Here is a 15,413-nt window from a genome sequence, read left to right on the forward strand (position 1 = left end):
AAAGAAAGAAAGAAAGAAAGAAAGAAAGCCCTTTTTGTTGTGGAGAGCGGGGAGGGTATATAAATAAAAAAATAAAATAAAATAAAATAAAGAAAGTAACCTTTATGTTGCAAGGAGCTTGGAGGGTTATTGCCTTCACCCCTGCCCACTGCTGGAAACTGGCTACTCTGGGTTCCTTTGACACACTCACTCACTTGTGTCTTTTGTCCTTTTTCCCTCTCAGTGACTTCCAGCCACAGGAGATTTTAGAAGAGTGCTCCGTAGCCAAAACGAGCAAATGGTCACTGGTAAGAGATGAAAACCCAGTCTGTACATGGCAGGGCTGGGAGGGGGTGGGAGAGACCCCATTTCGAGCTAGAATAGAGGGCGTGTGGTAGAGATCCTGTCTTAGCAAGTTGAAGGGATGCTTTGAGAACTTGTCTGGAAAAGCCATATGCATCGATCTTTGCAGTGGTAGTAGCAGTGAATTGGGTGGGTGGGATGAGTGACAATCCGGGCTCAACTATAAATGACTCAGGCAAAGGTTGGAGACCCTCGCTATGGAGGAAGCATCATGGGAACTTTTGGGATGGGAAGTGCTGAGAGGGAAGAGGGGTGTGTCTACCTATCTTCCAACCTCGCTTCTTCATTCCGTTCTACTGCCCCAAATCACTCCCTCCCCCAGGGTTCTAGACTTTGATTTTGTTCTGGACTACCAAGCAGAAAACACGTCCAGGAAGGGAGCAGTCTGGAGGGGAACTAGAGTGGGAAAGTCTTCTTTGGGGTAGATGGTGCATTCTTCCCCCACTGCCACTTCTTGGCTCCTCATGGCCCCCTTTCTGGTGTCATTGAAAAGGGCCTCAAAACACGGGTCTGCAGCATCAAGTGGCCAATAGCTCTGCCCAGCAAAGAGAAGAACTTAGCTAGGCTTTCCTTAATTAAAGGTACCATTAAAGAAACCATAGTGTCCCATGTAGCAGGAGGCCTGACTCTTCTTCGGGATCCTGCCACTCCAAATGTTGTGTAATACCCATGATCTCACCCGACTGCCCAGGAATAAGCGGAAAGCTGGTTTCTGAGGTTCAGTAGATTTTTGGGTTTGGTTTCCTCTCTGAGCCCAGTTACACGTTGGTAGACACGGTTTTGAGGTGCTAAGGAGCCACCTCCTGCTTTAAGCTCCTCTGTTAAGAAGGACCTCTTGAAGGAGGGTTGACGTTTGGACCCCAGCTGCCCTGGAAAGGTCAAGTGGGCCCCAGAGCACCCATTCCTCTCTCCATTCTCATCCACAGAAGTCATTCTCGGATGGCTCCAGGATTCAGACGGTCAACACTGGGAACGAGATCCTGGAAGACGCACATGCCATCAGTTCCCCGAGGAGGTAGAGTTTCTTCTTGAACTTTTGTGTAGGGGAGGTTTTCTGTCCCCCTGCCAGCCTGGATCTGGGATGGATCCAGTGCCGCTGACTGGCAAGAGGTGCAGGGCAGACAAAAACGACGTCTTCATACATTGTGGAGAAGCAGGGGCGTAACTAGGTTGGAGTGGGCCCTGAGACGAGATTCTTAAATGGGCCCCCCCGCCGAGAAATTTTTAATAATAATAATAATAATAATAATAATAATAATAATAATAATAATAATAATAATAATAATTCAATTTCTATACCACCCTTCCAAAAATGTCCCAGGGCAGTTTACAAAGAGAAAAAGGTGCCTCTTTGCCCCGTAAGCAGGGGGCTTTTATTCTCACATTTCTGTCCTCATTCAAAACATACAAAAAACAGATGTACAAAATTGAGCAAATGAGAAGAGAAGAATTATATGGGAGTAAAACCTTTTTTAAAAGGAGTCAGGAAGTGCATCTTTGGAGGCTCAAATGGATACCTTTCAGGCACAACTATTTCCAAGTCAAAAATTCCTTTTTCATGTGGTGTATTTGCAAAACCAAGGATTTGAGCTTGAAGTTCATCTAAGTGACTTCCAGTCTGCCAGCAAGTAATACCCAGTGGTGGCTCTGTGGACAGCAGATGCAGCTCCCTTTTCAATCGTGAAGCTCTCTGCATTGTGCTCCGTTTTCGAAGTAGAGCTCTAAGAACGGAGCCAAATGCACTCAGGGGTGTAGCAAGGTTGGAGTGGGCCCTGAGAAGAGATTTTAAAATGCCCCCCCCCCCCCCAAGTCCAGGGCTTCCACACACCCCAGGCTTCCAAGGATTTAAGTCTGATATTTCAAAATATGTATGCTGCCAAGAAATACATTTCATTGAATAAACACACACTTCACAATATATAGTGATATACATTGAATACTATATCTTTGTGCTACTTTTAATGCCTAGAACACACTAGAAACACTAATTATTAAGATGGGCCCCTTGCTGCAGATTAGCAAAGGAGACTTTCAACCATGCAGGGTGAGCCTATGTTTGTTTTCTCAGAATTCTGAACAAATTCAGTCCAGTTTGATTCCAGGAGGTTTTTCACAAGAGGCTTTGAAAGCCCTTTAACACACATCTCCTCTGGAATGGAGGTGCTGCATTCACATGTTGGCCAGATTGACCCTAAGGGGGAAAAATATAAAAGCACAACACATGCGTCACAGTTCTCACTCATGTCTGTTCTCACTCAGACCTGGGTTGCAAAACAACTTGAACAGAAGTGTATTTATGAATGAATGAATGAATGAATGAATGAATACATAAATAAATTTGTTCCAGAAGTTTTTGTAATTTCCTGCCATGAAACAAGCCACTTCTAGGACTTTTTAGAGGGTTTTTTTAAGCCAGCAAATTTTCCCATCAGTCTTCCATGAAATATTCAGAGACTTCTCAGTCTCCCCACCCCCCATCCAAGCCCTATGGCAAGCAGATCCCTACCTGGATATAGGGGGCGGGGGGCGGGGTGTGACCACCCAAAGGAATCCACATTCTACCTGGCCAAGGCTGAGCTGTCTGGCCTGGGAAGAAGAGGGTCTGCTGCAGAGAACTGGAGTGGCCACTCGGACTGCCAGCCTTCTTCCTGGGGCTGGCCAGCCTACTCGAATTCAGGCTTCACGGAGGCCTACACGGAGGCCTCCCTGGAAGCCCCGCCCAGCCGCCGATCAGCTGAGAGGCGCCCGGGAGAAAAGCAGCTTGCCTGCTGCTTGGATGGCCGACCAGGACGACCAGAAGGAGGGAGGGCAAACAGGGCAAGTGGCTGAAGGGTCTTGGGGCTGGGCAGGGGGCAATGGGGAGTCATGGGAGGTGTCTCTGGGGGGCCCCTCAAGGCAGTGGGGCCCCGAGGCGATGGCCTCCCCCGGCCTCATGGTAGTTACGCCCCTGCGTAGAAGCATTCACTCTTCCAAGATGTGGTGGTGATGTCCGCTAGCTTGAAGGGCACAGAGGATAGCTTCCTGGAGGCCTGCCGGATGGCTGTCCCCTATTGGAAGCAGAGTGCTGGGCCAGATGCATCTTTGGTCGGATCCAGCAAGGCTCTTCCGAGGTACTCAGGCCATTGTATTTCTTCCTGCAGTGTCTTCACGGTTGAGGAGGATGGATGGTTTCTCCAGACCGTGGACACCGAATGGTCTTGTGAGGTAAGGAAACGATTCCAGTCGCTTTTGTGGATGGGCTGGTGGAGGAGTGAGGGGAGATTGCATCTCCACCGTCAGGAGACAGAGCGGGGTCAGATCCAGAAAGGGGAGGAAATCCAGCTGCTGCATGTTGGCCAGAGGATTAGCGTGGGAACGTCGTGGCTAGGGAAGGATTCTGCAACCCTCTGCCTCTCCTTCCAATGGCCACCTTTCTGGGTTTGTGTGCTTTGGATTGGAGGCATCAAATGGCTCCCAAGACCCTGAGACGGGTCAGGAGAGGAGAGGGTCTTCCTGGCAGAGATCCTCCAGGTCTCTTGACTGAAGAGGCATTTCTGTAGAGACAATCCTGGTCCCCTCAGGTAAAAACAGCCCACAGCAGGAGGGATGGCCCTCACTCCGGACTCAGGGGCCCACCTTGTCTCTCCCTTTGGAAAGGCTGAGCTAACCCTGTTTCCTTCGGAGAGGAGAGAAGAGGACATGAAGGGGTGGGATCAAGAAGACTCTCTGGGCCAAACTATTGATGCCAGTGGGTCCCGTTCCTCTTGGTTTCCATTCCCCATGAAAGGAATGCAGAAAAAATGACAAGAAATGACACAGTAGATCATATCACAATGGAGGTTCATTGTTGGACATAGGATGAAACCAAATGGCCACAAGCATGTGGTGGCTGTGCCCTGGCACTCCCAACCAATTAGAATTAGAACACATGGTTGCTTTTTAATAAGGTTTTTTTGTCTTTAAAAAAAAAATCAAAATAATTTAAAGAAATAAAAATGAACTCAAAGAAAATGTCAGGGGAAAAACTCGCTACGAATCCTAGGCCCTAGGAAGATCAGAGTGAGTACACACATTGGAAACCTTTGTCTCATTTGCAGAGTCCTGACATCCAAGAGGCCAAGATCCCAGATGTCAACACTAGGGATCAGGAGCTGGACGTGGAGAGCTTTGTCAGTTCCCCGAGGTACTCTTTTCTCACCTGGAGGGGCAGCTCCATGGCTCATGGAAGTAGAGGACCTTCCTTAGGAGCCCATGCAAGTTTTTTGGGGGGGAGGTGGTTAGTTTAGCAAGAAGCCAAGGGTGGAGAGAAGCTCCGAGCAGCATGGAGGGTTATTTCCATGGAGAAAGGTGTCTCCATGCCCAGCCCGTGGGCTTCCTTCAGGCATCTGGCTGTCCACTCCTGGAAACAGGGTGTTGGGCTGCATGCCTCATTCATCTCATCAAGCAGAGCTCTTTCTAAGCACTCGTGTTCTGATCTCATGTGTCTTCTTTCTTTCTTTTCTTAGCGTCCAGAGGCCAAGCACCGTGTTGAGGAGGCTCCAAAACACCGCCGCTGACCAAGAGCCATCCCTTGGAGAGGTCAGGAAGGCTCAACATCAAGTAACTCCCTTGGAAGAACTGTAGGTTGGGCGTGTGGGTCCCCCGTGTTGCCCAGGAGTAGAGAGCATGTGGAATGGCCCCAGTTTTTGATGCTGCCGGGTGGGCGGCCATCTTCTGACAGTTGTTTGCTTAAAGCTATGGTAAAGGGACAGCCATGCCCTTAACAACACTGCATCACAATGGTGGCACGGTGGGGGTGATAGGATTAAAGAAGATGGCCGCAAGGAGATGGTGGCTATGGCCTTGACTTCTGGTCGAGATCTCACAGTTAAAGGTGGAGCATCCTGTTGCTTTAATGGCAACCATTGAAAAAGAGTGACAAATAAATGAAGAAAGAATAAAAATACAAAACAATAAGCAAACTCAACCAAACCAATGAGAAATGAACTAAATGAAAAAGGAGAAAGAAATGGGAAAGAAAGAGGAAAGGAGACCCAGTTTTGGCATGTTTTTGCACGTGCCTTTAGTGTCTTCACTAAGGAGCCGACTGAAAGCATGAAGTGGACTGGAAGTGGACTTTTCCAGTCACCAGAGCCATCGGGGCCCCAGCTGAGTGAGGGAGCGCAGCATGTCTTGGGGTGGGGGGAGTTGATGCCTTTCCCCTCTGCCATTTGCATGAGTGCGCGAAGGCCTGAAATCAGCCCGACCGACTTCATTGCGAGGAAGGCGGGCACGAGAGAGGAGCTCTTTTGCCATCTCTCCCGCCCGCCTCCAGCCAGCATGCCTGGGCTCCAAAGTGGTTTTAAGAAAGTTGAAAATCAGGAAAGTGGGAAGAGTTGTGTCCAGAACGGGACGATCCCCTTCCGGCCCACTTCCTGCGTTCAGCTCACCCGGTGATGACCGCTGGAAGGTGCCAGGCTGGCCTTTTCCCTGCTGAAGCCTAGGAAGCTCAATGCGAGGGCCAGAGCAACCATTTCTCCCCCTTCTCTCCTTCACAGAGTTCTTCCTTCCCGGGGGCCGAGACTCCACATGCCAGCGTGGAGGAAGAGGGGTCGGAAGAGGACTATGCCACCAGTTCCCCCAGGTACCTTTCTCAGCTGAAGGGCCGCTCCAGGGATCATAGAGGCGGATCACCTTCCCTGGGAGCCTTGGTTGATTAGACATGTTCATGGAGGAGAAGCCAGTTGAAGACTATTACCCATGACAGCCAAGGAACCTCCGAATCTCGAGATCTCTCTCTCTCTCTCTCTCTCTCTCTCTCTCTCTCACTCTCTCTCTCTCTCTGAATAAACACACTTTAATGCCACATGTAACCAGGTCTCAAGTGGTTCACAAACAACTAAATAGGCATCTGGCTGTCCACTGTTGGGTTCTGGGCTACACGTGTCTTTCAATTGATCCACAGGGCATGCATTGCTGTTCTTATGCCATGTCTTTCCTTTCTCCTCTCAGAGTCCAGAAGCCAAAGAAGTGGCTCATCAAGAAGATGATGAAGAACACCTACACAGTGGAAGACTCGTCCTCCGCGGAGGTCAGAACTGATCCATTTCATCATCCATTTTTTCATGTGAACGGGCTCTAGGTTGTGTGTGTGTGTGTGTGTGTGTGTATGTGCCCTGTTCCCCAGCAGGAGACAGAACATGGAATGGTTCTAGTTCTAGATACTGCAGGATGGGAGGGATTGTGATTGGTGGGATGGGAGGAAATGCATCTGAGGCATTGGAAAGGGGGCAAAAATGTGGTGAAAGGCTCTTCTGGGCTGAGATGCCAAATGCCTTTTCTACCAAGAGGCAGGTCTTATTTTAGAGCAGGATATCTTCCCAACCGTCCCTTGGGCTTGGTTCCTCTCAGAAGCCTCGCAAGGTCAATGCAAGCCCCGGAACACTCCCGTTTCTCTTCTCTCTCCTCCCCAGTGCTCTTCGACGGACGAGGACGACACGATGCATGACATCAGCAGCATCGAGGATGAGGTGTGGGACTCTCCGCTGACCCCCATTTCGGCCAGGTAGGTACCCTCGTCTCAGCTGAGGAGCCAGTAGGGAGCTGGGGGGCTTTTAGCGTAGCCAGCAGATGGCTGCAGGGGACAGGGGCAGCTCCCCATGTCTGAGCCCCATAGAGGGATGTTTCCTCCGACCTGCTCCCTGAGAAATCTGGAGGGGAAGTTCACCCAAGGAGGCCGATTGGCAGCAGGTGCAAGACAGACACCAGCAAGTCTATTGCTGGCTGTTAGCAGAGGGAGCTCTGAGACCCCCATGCTGTTGGCATGAGCGGGTGTTGGGGAGAAGGAGCAGGGGCGGGCTCCTGTCTCGATGCCCCCTTTGAACACTTCCCAGGGCTTCTCAGTGGGGAACGAAAGGCTGGACTTGGGAGATCTCTGGCCTGATGAAGTTCCCCTGCCAGCCACCTCCCAAGGGAGGCGAGATCTTTGCTTAGCATCTCTTTGGGTGCCCGTGTTCTTCTTCAGCTGTCTGCCATCTCCAACAGGACAGTTCTTTGAGAAGCTTTTCTCTCTCCTCTCCTCTCTCAGAAACATCGGCGAAGAGGAAAGAAGAGGACAGCTGGCCCCAGATTGGTTCTCCTCGGTCCATCTGGGAGAGGTAAGGGGTGCAAACCAAGGGTGACTTGACTCCACCCCTCTGCCCCACCTTTCTTGCACTACACAGGATGGCGGCTTGGATGGCAGTCACTGTTCAGACGGGAGGTGGGGACTTGCCCTTTCCCCTTGTGGATGTATTTCCCTTCCAGTTGACCTCATGCACCCTGAGCCAGAGGCAGCACCCTTCAGGCCAACATGTGGGTGCAGACACCCATGGCACTGGCCCGGCCCTGGGGATTCTCCTGACCCATAACCGTCCCTCGGACTGAGTGCTGAGGCCTGACCCTCCTCTTCTTCGCAGGGGAGAGCAACAAAGAAGATCGGGGACGTCGTCCGGTGTGTGGAGTATGCCAGTGAGGTGGAGGAGAGGTTCCCCGAACTCCTGGTGGGCCTGGTCAACAAGATCCTCACCGGCCTGCAGAACACCACCGAGGGAGTCGGGAACCGAGACAGCCAAGACCTGCCTCCTGAGTAAGTCATGGCGGTGGGGAAAGCGGGGCCAGCAAGTCCTCCTTCCAGCACTCTGGGAGGACAGGCTAGGGTCATTTCTCCCATGTCCCACTCTGATGGGTGAGGAGCATTTCTGGCCTGTTGGGGTGACTCTGGCACGGTGGTCCCTTCCCTCAGCTCCACAGGGGAGATCCCAGAATTTGCAGCCCTCTTGGCTCTGCAGAGAGCCTTAAAATGCGTCTGCAGTGTTAAAAAACCAGCTGTGGGGAAAGTCACTTCACCCCTGTGGTCTCCCTCCCATGGTCCAACACAGTCCATCCACCCTTGACACTACACCACCCCGCAAGGAGACACACACTTTGGTGACAGCAACCTTCTCTTCTCTGCAGGGAGACCGCGCAGATTGTCCGGACCCTGCTGGAGAGGGTGGCACAGGTGACCCCGGAGAAGACCTGCTGGCAATCCCTGTGCTCTACGCAGAGCTGCCTCCAGGGTGTGGCCCTCTTGGTGAGGTAAGTAGGAGTGAATAGGAGATCTCTCAGGAGGCCTGGGGGCTGGTGTGGTTTGGGTCAGGTCTGCTCTTTCTGGGCCTTCGGCCCAGGACTCAGCAGGGTCTTTTGGTGTTTTGCAGGGCTCTCCTCCAGACACGGTCCTCCACAGTGGCCAGGCTGAAGGCATACCTGGCTTCCCTCTTCAGCCTGGACAAAGATCCAGAAGAGCATTCCCTCGCAGAGGTGGCCTTCTTTGTGGAGGTGAGCAGCGTGTTCCTCAGGGTGGGCTTCCCTGAGAGGAGGGTCTGGCCCCAGAGGCTGATGGATGTTTTCCTCCTTTCCCTCTTTTAGCTGCTCCTGAAAGACCAAGACTTTGCTGCCTTAGAGAAGACCTGGACGCTCCTGGTAGCGTGGCTAGTCCACCCCAGCCAGAACATCCGCTACCTGAGCGAAAGGGGACTTCTCCAAATTTATGGCACCCTGAAGGCGGTGAGTGACATCCCTGGGCATGGAGCATCCCTAGGCATGGAGACTCCTCTCTTTGGGGAGCCCTTCCTGAGGCTGGTGCTGCTAGGCATCCCCAGGTGTGATGGGGAGATTTCTCCAGTTGGGTGGATTCAGTCTGGGGAACCCTTGCCACAGGACGAAGGAGAAATTCTTAAGGGAAGGCACAGGAATGCATCTCTCAGTAGGAGCCTGATTAACCACGTGCTCCAATGCCGCATTCTCCCCGCTCTTTGTGCCTCTGGGATGGCTTGAGTCATCTCCTCCCCAAGGCAGTGGATGGTGGCCAAGCAGCATCAAACACGGACAGCTCTGTGGTGCGTTTAGCAGCGGGTGGACTAGCATGTGTTTTCAAGGAGCCACCTTTTCCCACCCTAGGCCAAGAAACCCCAGGATTTTAGTGCCGGGATCCTGGCAGGGCTCAGGACCTCCAGTCTGGAAGCCACTTTGGGGGTCCTGGCCTTCATGGAGCGGCTGAAGCACTGTCCATTAGAACACCAGGCCACGGTGAATGCTGTCCTGGCTGCCCTGTGCCGCCCTCTCTTCCACCACGTGAGTACTTGCACGCCAGCCCTCCGCCCCGGCTCTATGAGGGCCGGCCAACCTGCAGGTTCCGACTGGGTTGGAGAAGGGAAACCAGACACCCCCTAGAGACCCATGCAAGCTCTTCATCAATTATGGAGGTGAGGAATTCCTCCCTAATAACAAGCCCTGTTCTTCTTTGTAGGAGGAGGCTAAGATCCGAAGGGCAGCCATGAGGACCCACCTGGATCTCCTGCAGCACCGCCGCCACCACCACAAGGGTACAGAGGAGAACATCACGACCCTCATCGCGGTGCTGATGCATGTGGAGGATGAAGACCTGGAGGTAGCACAGGTGAGGGCCCACTTCTTCCTGCCACCCCTACGAAGGTGTTTAGGCTTCCACATGTCCAGCCACCCAGAGGCAGGCCCCAGAGTTAGCCTCACAGGGTGGTGAATTCACGAGCTGTCCCGCTGTGGTTTGGCCTATCCAGGCCCTACTCCTTGAAGCCCCCTAAGAGGTTTCTTGGAATCCCTTGGCAGCCTTTTTCACTCCCATTCCGGTCTTTCTTTTGGCAGGCTGCGAAGGACAATCTGAGCCTCCTGGCGGAAGCCCTCCTATGGCACCTGGAGGGCAAGCTGCTGGCGCGGGATTCTTACAGCCTGCAGGAGCTGCTCCACAAGATCGCCAAGCGTCTGGTAAGGGCAGCCCCTCCCTGTCCATCCCTCGGCTCAAATGGCTCAAGGACCTTTGGGCGATGCTTTGCTCACTCGGGATTTGTCTTTGCTCTTGATCCCAGATTCGGCAGCTCGGCACAGAGATCGCCGTGGAGATGGAGGCCACCAAGATCCTGGGCTTCTTCCGCAGCGAGCAGCCTTCAGTGAGGAGAACGGCTGCCCTGCTGATCGGTAAGCGAAACAAGACTTTTGGGTCTCCCTTAGTGGGTCGTCTTGGTGGGCAAAGGTTCATTCTCTTGGAAGGCACTGCCAGAAGGGTGTGGAGGGGCAGGAGCTGTTCCCTCCCCAGGAGGACTGGCCCAGTGAGCGTTAGCGAGGTCTCTTGGTTTAATTTCCTTCCAAGGTGACGTAAGAGTCCCTGGAGGAATCGCTCAATCTGTCAGTCCCAGAGGGAGCAGAGAGGGGAGGACTTCCTCTCCTGAATGATGGGAAGTGGGCTGTCCATGCGCAGGGTCCTGAACTGTGGTCTCATTTCCTTCCACCCTTGTTTTTAGGTCACCTGGTCCACAAAAAGGGCAGCATCCTCACTGAAGGGAACATAGAGACCTTCCATGCTGGTAAGTGCCGGTTTCTGGGTGGGAAGGGGAAGTTTCTGTGAGGGGAGAGGCCTAGATTTAGGGACAACAGAGCTGGAATGGGCCACCTGTCCCCTCAAATGGAAGGTCCCGCTTGCATCCTCAGGGATGCTCAGCAGTAGGCTTTCCCAGAGTGCAGGGGAGAAAGAGTCAGGACTTGCGCCCTCTTGGTGTGGAAATGGTGGGGCTTGGCCAAGGGTGGGGTGATCTCTTCATGCCATTTCTGAACCTTCTCCTTCATCCCTCCAGCGCTGGAGAGCTTGCTTGGCGACCATGACCCCGAGGTCGGGAGAGTTGCCTGCAAGACAGAGAAGATCGTGAAGAAGGCCTTTTCCCTCCACTCCCGGCACGGGCTGCGGGCTGCCGTTTGGCGCTTGTGGGCGGGCTGTAAGAAGAAGAGACACCCGCCAGAGTACGGTGATCTCTCCACCTGACCGACTGGTGAGCAGACCAAGGCACGTCTTCACTTGAAGGGGCCCCGATGGTTAGGGAGGGGGCTGGGGCTGCAGGAAGGGTGGGCAGGAATCTGGGCAACCCTCCCTCGTGTTGGAATGCCAAGTTCGGCCCTTGTGGCTGGTTGTACAAGTAGCCCAAGGGAAAGAGGAAATCTCTCTCTTCCCTCTGGGAAATGAGGACACGGATATTCTGCCAGGAGTCCCTGGTGCTTGGTGGTGTCATGGGGGAGAGTGTGAGAAGACCCCCCATCTCTGAACCAATGTCCTTCTCTCTTTCCAGGAACAACAGCCCCGTGCTCTCCCCTTGAAGATCCGCAGCTGAAGGGAGGTTCAGGAAAGACCGTGCAGCGCAGGTGCCTCCCAGAAGACCTCCTCCAACCGCGTGGACACAAGATCTGTCCACAAGAAGACATCCAGCAGGGAAGTGCAGTTCTGTCTGAGGAGTGAGGGGGAAGCAGGCTCCACTCCCCTGGCCCAAGGAAGCCCCGCCTCTGGGGTGCGGAAGCCCCTCCCCTTGCTTCTGCTGGCAGGCTGTGGGAGGAGGCTACAGGACCACCCTGCCCCCAAGTGGCCCTTTGGAACAATTCTTGGGCTTCCCTTGGGTCCGGGGAGGCTGTGTGGCCCCAGCAGGAGGGCAAGGTCACCGCCTCCCTCCATTCCCACCAGCTGGCCAGGGAGCACCCCCTCCTCCTTCCACCTTTCTCCCCTTCCCCAGCGGCCTGGCTTCCCCTGGCAGGGGAAGCCCCATCCAGGCATCCGCCCCCCTCCCCTGCCGAGGGTCTGCTCCTCCCCCCCTCCACTCCCGCAGCCACGCCTCACTCCCCCCTCCGCTCCCTCCTCCTTCCTCCCAAACCAGTGCAGCAGCAGAGGAGCCTGGGAGACTCTGGGAGCCCCCTGCAGCCCCAGTAGCGCCCCCTGGTGCTGCCCGGTGGCAGGCCAGAGAATCCTCCTCTCCCTCCTGCTCCATGCTGTGGCTGCACAGTGGGGAGCCCGAGGTCAAGCAGAATTCTCTGGCTTCCCCCCCCCCTCAACCCCCAGCCCCCTGCCCAATCCCCACTTGCTGGGCTGCCGGAGTGGAAAGGGAGGAGGAGCAGGGCAACCCCACTGACGCTGCTTTGTGCTTCTTGCAGGCTTGTGCTGCTGCTGGGCGGCTGGAGGAGTCGATCCGCCCCAGAAGAGGAGACCAAGTGAACGTGCCTGCAAGGAGCGGGGGTGGGGTGGGGTTGGGGGCTGGCTGGGACTCCCCCCAATTTTGTTTGCCCTGCCATTCCCTTCTTCTGTGTGACCCTGGGCTTCCTCCCTTCCCTCCTTCCCTCCCTCCCTCCCCCTCCCTCCCAGGGGCAGAATGGGCTTTGCTGGTCGCCCTGTTGGGGGCCGAGTAGGAATTTTTGGCTTTCCAACAGATTGGCCAAGATGGAAAGTTTTTTTGCCTACTCCATTCTGTCCTGTTTTGTTTCCTTTAGTTAGAAAGTTAAGTGATGACTTTTATCCTAATTAAGTATATTAAAAAAGTTGCCCCTTTTGTTCAAAACCATACCATCGTTTCTGAGTTCCTCTTTTCTTCTCGTCTCCCTTGGAGTGTTTGTGCCCACAGACTCCCAAGCTCACCTCTTGGCTGAGGGAGACGCTGCTACACTGCTACAGGTCCATGCAAATGCCTCTTGCTTGGAAGCACTCACTCAGACAATTGGCTTGGATCACTCCAGAGGAGCCCCCTTGAGGTTTGCCGGCTATGAGGTTTGCTGAGCACAGGATCCTGGGAGCAAGCTGCACCTTCCAATCGAGTGCCCGGAAAGCACAGCCTTGGCAAGGCCTGGCAAGCTTACAAACCAACACTGACTGCCTCCAATACAGACAAATATGAAATGTGATTCCATTCCAGTGATTAAAAAGTCCTGCCAAGTATGAAATGCCATTTGTGCAGGAACAAGGCCTTGACCTCCTCTTGTGCTCTTCACATTTCTGTTTTGAATGCGTATTTGCTTCCTTCCTGTGCTCTGTAATAAGAAGCTGGCAGGGATCAAGAGGTCACAGCTCCCGTTTGACAGTGTGGTCTGGTTGGGGAAAGAGTCCTGCTGTTTGGTTTTTGGAGGGAGGAGAGGTTTGGATTGGATTGGATTGGTTTTTTAAAAAAATTGGGGGAGCTCGCATTTATTTTGATTGGTTGGTTTGGTTTTTTTTTCAAATTCAATTTTTATTATTTTTAACAATATTAATATGTCATTGATTACGAATAGACAAAAGTGGACTTCCTGCACACATCTCTTCGTGAATCATCAGCTATAAAGTTTACCCTTGCTATAATAATAGTTCAAAACATAAATTTAAATCCTTACAAACACAGCTAATCTACCCAACCTGCAGGTTTTTTTTACTAAATTTCGAACCCTACTGTAAAGTCCATAGTAGAAAAATAGTTCTTTAGATACTACAAGAATGGTTTCCAACCTTCTTTGAAGCATTCCAAATTTTGGTCTCTTATTAGTGTTGTAAGTTTTGCCATCTCCGCATATTCCAAAAATTTTATCAGCCAATCTTCTTTTGAAGGCACTTCATTACTCTTCCATTTCTGTGCATATATCATTCTAGCCACCGTCGAAGCGTACATAAAAAGCGTTGAGTTAGTTGTAGAAATTGCACCTTCTATTATTCCCAGCAGGAAGGATTCTGGCCTCTTAGGAAATGTCATTTTAAATATTTTCTTTAACTCATTATATATCATCTCCCAATATGCTTTAGCCTTCCCACAGGTCCACCACATATGAAAAAAAGTGCCTTCAGACTCTCCACACTTCCAACATTTGTTTGATACATTTTTATACATTAATGCCAATTTTTTGGGTGTCAGATACCATCTATACATCATTTTGTAATAATTTTCTTTTAAAGCATAACATGCAGTAAATTTTAAATCGGTTAGTTTCGGAAAATTGGAGGGGGGGAAGAGAATAAAAGGAGGCTCGCCTGCAGCAGAAAGTTAGTGAAAGCTGGAGGAAGAGTTTAAAGTTGGCGCTAAAGCTGGAATTAGAGCTGATTAGGAGTAAGAGCCTGAGGCTATTCACATGATAGTGCTGGGATGCAGAGGGCGGGCAGTGGGGTAGGCAGAGTCCAACTCATCTTTCCTCCAGATGATTCTTCTGCTTTTCTTCAGGTATACTACCATGCGCTCACATGATCCTCACTGCTCCCAGCAGTGTGGATCTTTGGAGGCTGGGATGACACATCCCAGCCGTTGGATATCCCACAATGCATAGTGTGTCGAGCGTGGTGCATTGGGGGATAGGAACATATGAAGCTGCCAGTCAGACCATTGGTCCATCTAGCTCAGTATTGCCTACACAGACTGGCAGCAGCTTCTCCAAGGTTGCAGGCAGGAATCTCTCTCAGTCCTATCTTGGAGATGCTGCCAGGGAGGGAACCTGGAACCTCGATGCTCTTCCCAGAGCGGCTCCATCCCCTGATGGGGAATCTCTTATAGTGCTCACACATCTAATCTCCCATTCAAATGAAACCAAGGCAGACACTGCTCAGCTAAGGGGGGAAGACACGCTTGCTACCACAAGACCAGCTCTCCTCTCCTCTGAGACGGGCGCTCTAGGCACCCATCTCTGTGTGCACTCAGGCAACAAGCATCCCGAGCACCCATCTGAGCCCAGTGCCAGGGTAAAGGGCACGCTCGCACCCTAAACTTTGTCTAAAGGCCGGGCTTCAAAGTGGGGTTAGGCGGGCCAGCAGCACTGTGAGCCATAGGGATGCCTGCGCTGCAGACGAGCAGCCTGGGTTAAACTGCTTCTGGGAACCGTCTTCCTGAGAAACATAGCTAGAACAGTGAAGAGGGAAGCAGACGCAGGAGAGAACTGGCCCCCACCCCCACCCCGATCAGTTAAGAGCAGAGAGCTGGAAATCACGGAGCTGGAATTGCATCTGCTTTGCTCGCAGAAGGTCCCAGGTTTGATCCCTGTCGTCTCCTAAATCTCCTTCCTTGCAATTTCAACCCATGGAATTTCTAATCCAATTTCTAATCCAGTCCTCGGGGGCAACAGAGAAAAGCTGCCTGTGACCTTGGAGAGCTGCTACCAGTCAGAATAGACAATATTGTGCCAGAAAGTTCTGAGCCAGGCGGACCCAGGGTCTGACTTGGTATAAGGCAACTTCCTATGTTTCTACTGGGGGCAGGACCAGAGTTGTGAAGGCCTGGAAGGATGGTCTTCAAATACCCAGA

The sequence above is a fragment of the Hemicordylus capensis genome, chromosome 7, assembly GCF_027244095.1.
Source record: "Hemicordylus capensis ecotype Gifberg chromosome 7, rHemCap1.1.pri, whole genome shotgun sequence".
NCBI lineage: Eukaryota > Metazoa > Chordata > Lepidosauria > Squamata > Cordylidae > Hemicordylus > Hemicordylus capensis.